This window comes from Bos mutus, chromosome 4 (genome assembly GCF_027580195.1).
Source record: "Bos mutus isolate GX-2022 chromosome 4, NWIPB_WYAK_1.1, whole genome shotgun sequence".
Lineage (NCBI taxonomy): Eukaryota > Metazoa > Chordata > Mammalia > Artiodactyla > Bovidae > Bos > Bos mutus.
In genome coordinates, this window is record NC_091620.1 from 102,400,838 (window position 1) to 102,409,009 (window position 8,172).

Genomic DNA, 8,172 nt, shown 5'->3' on the forward strand with positions numbered 1-8,172 from the left:
CATTCTGAAGATCAGCCCTGGGATTTCTCTGGAAGGAATGATGCTAAAGCTGAAACTCCGGTACTTTGGCCACCTCATGCGAAGAGTTGACTCATTGGAAAAGACTCTGATGCTGGGAGGGATTGGGGGCAGGAGGAGAAGGGGACGACAGAGGATGAGAGGGCTGGATGGCATCACTGACTCGATGGATGTGAGTCTGAGTGAACTCCGGGAGTTGGTGATGGACAGGGAGGCCTAGCGTGCTGCGATTCATGGGGTCGCACAGAGTCGGACACGACTGAGCGACTGAACTGAACTGAATGGCTGATACATGTTGAGGTTTGACAGAAAACAACAAAATACTGTAAAGTAATTATCCTTCAATAAAAAAATAAATTTTTAAAAAGTCAATAATATTTCAGACAAAAATCATAAAATTTTGATCACATTTATCAGGTCATTCAGTACTATATAACTAATCCTTTCTGTTAACAGTTTTATGAACCATCAAAGTTTCCATTAAAATTAATTTTTTACCCAATTCAGCAGTATGATCTTAGTTATCAGAAACCTATGCTTTTCAAAAAGTCCTTTCTATGAATCTTCTTGAGGATGAAGCATTTCTGCAAAAGCACCCAAGTGAACAACTGTCTGTGAATGACAAAGGAGTTCAGAAGTCACGGTTATGGCTCAGAGGTAAAGAATCAGCCTTCCAATACAGGACGCACAGGTTCAACCCCTGGGTTGGGAAGGTGCCCTGGAGAAGGAAATGGCAACCCACTCCAGTATTCTGGCCCATGGGAAACCCTGCGGGCAGAGGAGCCTGGCAGGCTACAGTCCATGGGGTTGAGAAAGAGCGGAACATGACTTAGCGACTAAACAACAGCACCATTGATCATAAACACAACAAAATCAAGCACTGTTTGGAGTAACAAAATGAAAAAAAAAGCATTCTGTCAGTTTGATTACATTCTGCTCTGCAGAAATTATAATCATTTTCATCATGTGGTTCTGAAAAAAAAATCCTTCCATGTTTATACATGGATATACAACGAAAGAGCATAATTTCCTCATGTTGTGGCTTAGTAGTGCTGGTATGGTCTTATGTCCAAGATTTTCTGCCATTTCACTGAAAAAGAACGTTGACTGAATAATTGAAAGTATGCCAGCTCTTGTAACAGTTCTTGTTTTATTCACTTTCATGGTGAGGCCAAGCAGTCTTTCTAAATGGAGATCAGGGAGCAGGAGCCAGACTCTCCAGGGAAGGACAGAGAAGCACCAAATCTCTGTTTGCTGAGAACTTAGTAGGTGGTGAGCAGGGCAAAGAGCTGCCACTGACAGACACAGGAGGCTGTAATGAGACTCGACATTTGCCCAGTGCTTTTGGTCTTTGAAAGTATATACATACATCATACGTGCATATGCATACAAAGCATATGCATATACTTTCTGTCTCAATCCCAACAATAACCCCCAAAGTACAGACATACACCAGACATACACACACAGCATATGCACACACTGTCTTGATCCCAACAATAACCCCCAGAGGTAGGCAAAGGATTCTTTCCATCTCAGAAATGAGAAAATGGAACAGGTTAGGGTTAGAGTCACAAGGATAACAAACAATGGAATCACAAGTAAATTAAGCAAAGAAAAAAATTGAAAACAAGGAATTTGGTAAGGTGAAGTCAGAAGATAAAGAGATCGGGTATGAATAAAAGTTAGTCTCCATCCCTTGTTTGATGAAGAGGGAGGTAAACAGTGTGGCTGATAGAGGGGCTTTTGGCTGAGGAACATATAGGATTGGCCAACATATAGGATTGGGCAGAGAGGGAAGGATGAAACCAGGATGAGCATGGAGTTTGGACTTAATGTGACTCTGTAATTAAGTTATAGAATTATTTTAAAAACATACCCTAAACTGCAGGCAAAATATAGTACAGACAACATCTTTGTACTCTCTCTGATCTTTATGAAGTACTAGGAACTGTTCCTCCAACAACACTAGGTCCTATTATTACTATTCCCATTTTGCTGATGAGGACACTGAGACACAGAGAGGTTAGGTAACCTGGTCAAGGTTGCTAAGATAGGAAGGGGCACAACTGGCATTTGAACCAAAGCAGGCTGGATTCAGAGTTCATGCTCATAACCACTGCAGTATCATATTCCTCTAAGCAAAAAGAAGACTCTTCCAAAAATATCTTCTGAAGGTTCTCCTGTGATTTACCTTGTATATTACTGAAATAGCCAGTCTTATCAGCAAAGAGGGTTAAAGTTGTGGATTATCCATCTTTACTTGACTATTTAGTGAAACCCAGAAAGAGCCAATATAAACAATGTTGTAAGCAGTAGATGTAACATCAGAAATATTCAGGGGCTTCATAATATATGCATACAGTAAAACCTGTGAGAAAATTAAAAGGCATCTAAAAAAAGTTACGGTGAAAGATCTGACTGCCATGCAAAAGGACTTTGGGACTTAACCCAGTTGCTGAGACATACATTTTGAGGTAATAACTAGAATTATGACTAACAACATCATATCAAAGCATATTTAAATTTTTGGAATTTCATATAATTTCTAGAACACTTTTATTAATGACATCCATACAGTATAACCTAAGAAGGTTGATCACTGCTGTGATAGTGCCTCCTGCAATTTAACATACAAAACAATGCTAGTTAGTTTAATATTTCTCTCTCAGATGCTTTAGGGGCTCTCTGAAGTATTCCAAAATTAGCTGGAGATCAAAAGAACTTTAATTAAAATTTGATATTTGGGGAGCTTGTCAAAAATACCAAAAATTGTTCAGAATATTTGGATGAATAAGAGCATAGATCACTGTGAAACAATACTTTTCACTTTAACCAAAGTGACAGAAGATTTGAAGAGCAAATGCCCATCATTTAGTCTGCCCGAGGAAGTCCCCATAGGCTCCCGCTTGGTTACACTTTTACTTTGCATAACATTTTAAAAGTTCATCCATGTTGTATCATATACCAGTACTTCATTCCTTTTTATTGCTGAATTAGTAGTTGTAGGGATATGACTCATTTTATTTACCTAGTCATCAACTGATGGATGTTTGAATTGTTTTCACTTTATGTCTATTATGAATAATGCTGCTATGAACACTTCTGTGCAAGTTTTTGTGTAAACATTTATGTTTGTCTTGGGTGTATACCTAGCAGTGGAACTGCTGGGTCATATGGCAACTCTATACTTAACCGTTTGAGGAACTGTTAGACTGTTTTCCAAAGTGGCTGCATCATGTTACGCTCCCACCAATAGTGTATGACAGTTCCAATTTCTCCCCATCATCCGCAACATTTGTAATTATTTGTCTTTTGGGGTATAGCCTTCCTAGCAGGTTTCAAATGGTATCTTATGGTTCTGATTTTCATTTTCCTAATGGCAAGTAGGTGTTTGCTTGCTGTAAATTGTGTCTCCCCAAAGATTCATGTTTTGAAGTCCTAAAGCCCTAGTGTGACTAAACTACAAATATGACCTTGGGAAGTAATTAGGGTAAAATGGGATCATAAGGAAGGATGGGGCCCTGACCTGATAGGATTAGCATCCTGAGAAGAGACAGCGGTGCAGAGGAAAGGCTCAGTGAGGACAAAGTAGCCATCTGCAAACCAGGAAGAGTCTTTACTAGAAACTGAACTCTGCTGGGCCTTGATCCAGGACTTCCAGTCTCCACGAACATGAGAAGTAAATGTTATTTAATCCACCTATCCTGGGGTCTTCTGTTACAGCAGCCCAAGCATATTGAGAATTTTATCTCTGTTTTGCAAACCAAGACTCTCAGGGTCACAGGGTCACCACTCACTCTTGTCTGATGCCAAACCTGGCCCACATCCCCTTATGCCACTCTGCTTCTGGGTCCCAGAATGTGGGAGAGACATGGTTTTCTACCATGTAGCCGGCCAGCTGACGAAAACTACAAATGACAAAGTGTGAAGACTCAGTCTGGAGAATAAGGGGCAGGAACTGGCCAAAAAGTAGAAATAAGGAAATGTCCCAAGTTACTGTCCACACCATTGGCTTATGCCAGCTACAGATGCAAAGACTAACAGGAGGGACCAAGTCCTCCTACACTGGTGATTCTCAGGCCAAGGACTTCACCGCAACTTGTTTAGTGCTTTGAGTCCCAGTCTCCTCCAGTTCAAATCCTGGTTGGCCTCCATCTCACATGTACCCACTTTGTGCAATCTCTATAAAGCTAGACTGAACAACCCTCCAGAAAGAGTGTGCTAATAAACAGGAATCTTATTTGGGAACCATCTCTTGGCCACTTTCAGGTTTCTGTAGTTTGCTTGGGGCAGGGAGTTCTTTTCAGTTTTTCTTGATGAAGTAGTTCAAGAAGTTTAAACAATGGAATGGACTGTGGAGCCCCTGGGTGCCCACATCACAAATCCATCTCAGCTGAGCAGACAGCAGTTAGTGTGCTCCATGCTCCGGGTGATGCTCTGTTCTCAGAACTTAAGATGCAGCCTCCTGCAAGTGAAATGTACCTCCAGTTCCAGTCCAGGCTTAAATTGTTTTTTAAGTGTTTTGTTTTATATTGGAGTATAATTGATTTACAATGTTGTGTTAGTTTCAGGTATATAGGGAGGTGATTCAATTATCTATACACATATTACCTATTCTGATTCTTTTCCCATTTAGGTTATTATGGAATATTGACTGTGGTTCCCTGTGCTGTACAGTAGGTCCTTGTTGATTATCTACTTTGTATATGTGAGTATGCGTGTGTGCTTGCTGGGTTGCTTCAGTCATGTCCAGCTCTTTGCACCTAGGGACTGTGGTCTGCCAGGCTCCTCTGCCCGTGGGATTCTCCAGGTGAGAATACCGGGATGGGTTGCCATGTGCTCCTTCAGGGGATCTTCCCGACCCAGGGATCCAACCCATGTCTCCTGCATTTTCAGGGCTCTTTACCACCTGGGAAGGAGTGTGTAATGTCAATCCCAAGCTCCCAATTTATCCCCCCCACCCCCACGTATATAATTTAATCCTCTTTACCTGGTTATGAAGCTGTTGGGGGCCATTTTTTTTTCTCCCTAAGAGGAAAAGGCTTGAAACTCTGTCATACTTGGATTCTTCCACTGAGCCAGAATTCACTGTACCAACCCTTCTCTCAAGCCACCTTGACTTTAAGAGATCTGTGGCTCATTTCTGTTAAAACTAAATCTTTTCTACCATTTCCTTCCTCTACTCAATATTTTTTCCCCCTTCTCTTGATATTTAGAAATTAACACGCATTTTCTCCCAGGTTCTAGGGCTAACAGTTGCTGCTAAAGAAAATGTAGAAAAACAGAAACACAAATGTTAAAGAGAGATTATCTACAACCCAGACACAATCACTGTTAATTTTTGTCCCTTCTTCATGTCTTTTTTAAAATTCACATATATATTTTTATAAAGCTACGGGTCACACTGTTTTGTGTAAATCCTGCCATACTCTTCTTCAGAAAGGTGGACCAATTTATTCTTCTAATGGTATATATGAAGATGACCATATCCCTGCTACCCCATTGTGAAAGTGAAAGTCGCTCAGTCGTGTCTGACTCTTTGCGACCCCATGGAATACTGCAGTGGGTAGCTGTTCCTTCTCCAGGGGATCTTCCCAGCTCGGGGATTGAACCCAGGTCTCCCGCATTGCAGGCAGATTCTTTATCAGCTGAGCCATAAGGGAAGCCCAAGAATACTGGAGTGGGTAGCCTGTCCCTTCTCCAGCGGATCTTCCCAACCCAGGAATTGAACCAGGGTCTCCTGCATTGAAGGCAGATTCTTTATCAACTGAGTGCTACCCCCATTAAACACTGAATATTATCATTCCTGTTAATCTTCGCCAGTTTAAAGGAAACAAATTGATTCCGTTTTCATTGCTTTGATCATTAGTGAGGCTAAACCTTTATTTTCACATTGATCACTCCCTTGAACTCCACCCTGTCTTTATATCAGGAGTGTGTGAAGCAGTTCAGTTCAATCACACCCAGGTCAGCCCTGTGTGCTGCAGGTCTGATGAATGGATAGTAAGAAGGGGGTCGCAAGCAGAAGGAAGAAGATTGCCAAGGGTTCTGCAGAAATGAAGACCATGTTCCTTTTCTTCTTTTAGAACACATTACTAAAGGAATATGTGCTCATTGTGAGCAGAAATCAAGTATTTCAAAAGGGCTTATGAATATTGCGAACGCTCACCTCAGCCCTCTTCTTGCACCATCCGCAGATCCTGTTCCCCTGGTTTAACCATCTTTGGTCTCCTCCTCCCAACTCTGTTATCTTCCTGCGGGACTTGAATTTAGCAGAGCGACCAGGAGAAAGGGTCAGGAATTCAAAACGAAATGGGTTCTTCATACAAAGCTCCCAGGGTGGTCAGTTGGGAAGGGAAGCAGGGCAGACCACCCCAGGGGTTTGTCTGAAATCAAACGGGCAGATGAATGGAGAGCAAGCTGCATTACCCAGCTTGCCTTGATTTCAGTCTGTTGGAGAAACGGCAGGCTGTCGACTGTAACACACGAGCAGTGGCCTTTGTTAAGTTCTTTCCCTTGAGTATAACCCTTTCCTTTACAAAGCGGAATGGAAAACCTGAGAAATGGTTTTCCCTCATGGACCCTTTGCTCCATCTGGAGGTCCTTGTGAAGCCCTCCATCCACCTTTGATCCAATCTGCTTCCCCACAGTAGTTTGAAATAACATCCACTGCCTCCAAGCCCACACCCAGGTGTGGCTTAAGGGATGTCATCAAAGTCGCGCTTAAAATTTATGCCAAGATCTGAGTAGAATCTGTAGTGTGAAATGCGACCCATTTCTTATCATCGGAAAATCTTTTGGAGGGAAAATGATCTAATTATTCAAATTCTTAGTCATTTTTAAGAAAATGACTCTTTTGAATGGGAGGGGGTCATCACCCAACTGATCTGGAACCTTTGAAAACACTTTCCTCTCCTGAGCAATGCAGATGCCTCTGGAATGGAATAGACCATTAGAATCGATGGATCACCAGCCTCCTGTTCACTAAAGGGAAAAAAAAAAAAAAAACATTTGAGATGAAAATATTTCCTGTTATTTTTAGAGATTCTGCTTTTCTTTTCCACTGATCATCTATCCTCCTCTCTTTGCCTCCCTTCCCACAAGGAATCCTTTCCTGCAAGGATTTAATTTTTCCTCCACTGGGTTGTCTTAGGTATGATGGTTTAGTGTTAGACAACTTTCCATCACAATCTATTAATAGTAGATTTACTATCATGTGAGTTGTTCAAATGACAAAATTATATATGAGAAAGCTTTGTCTTGAACTTAGTCCAAAGGGCCTTCATTCAGGAAGTGTCCATTCCAAAAAGGCAAGCATCGTTTTCTGGACCCAGAGGATGGAATGATACAGTGAGACTCTAGGTGATATTGGTGGCAGTGATGGTGCTAGTGGTGAAGAATCTGCCTGCCAACATAGGAGATGCAGGTTCAATCCCTGGGTCGGGAAGATCCCCTGGAGGAGGGCACGGCAACCCATTCCAGGATTCTGGCCTGGAGAATCCCATGGACTGAGGGGCCTGGGAGATTGCATTCCATGGGGCTGCAAGGGAGGCTGGAGGGCAGCTGCTGTATTGTATATTAGTCTCTAGCCCGATATGACAAATTACCTCCAATCTTAGTACCTTGAAACAGCAAACATCCTCTCACACGCTTTCTGAGGGTCAGGAGCCCAGGAGTGATTCAGCCGGCCTGGCTTGAGGTCTCTCGTAGGAGTCAACAGTCAAGCTGTGGCCTGGGGCTGCAAGCACTCAAGCTTGACTGGGGCTGGAAGAGTTGTTTCCAAGCTCACTCACATGGCTACTTGCAGGCCTGTTCCTCTGCTGCTCGCTGTGTGGGTGTCTCCATAGACTCCCTGCGTATCCTCACAGTGTAGCTTTCCCCATAGCAAGTGATCCAGGAGTGCACGTGCAAGACAGAAGCCTGTCTATGCTCTTGTTGTTCAGTCGCTGACTTGTGTCCGCCTCTGTGACCCCATGGATTGCAGCATGTCCGGCTTCCCTTTCACCAACTCTCAGACTTTGCTCAAACTCATGTCCATTGACTCAGTGAAGCCATCCAACCATCTCATCCTCTGCTGCACCCTTCTCCTTTTGCCCTTAATCTTTCCCAGCATCAGGGTCTTCTCTAATGAGTCGGCTCTTTGCATCAGGT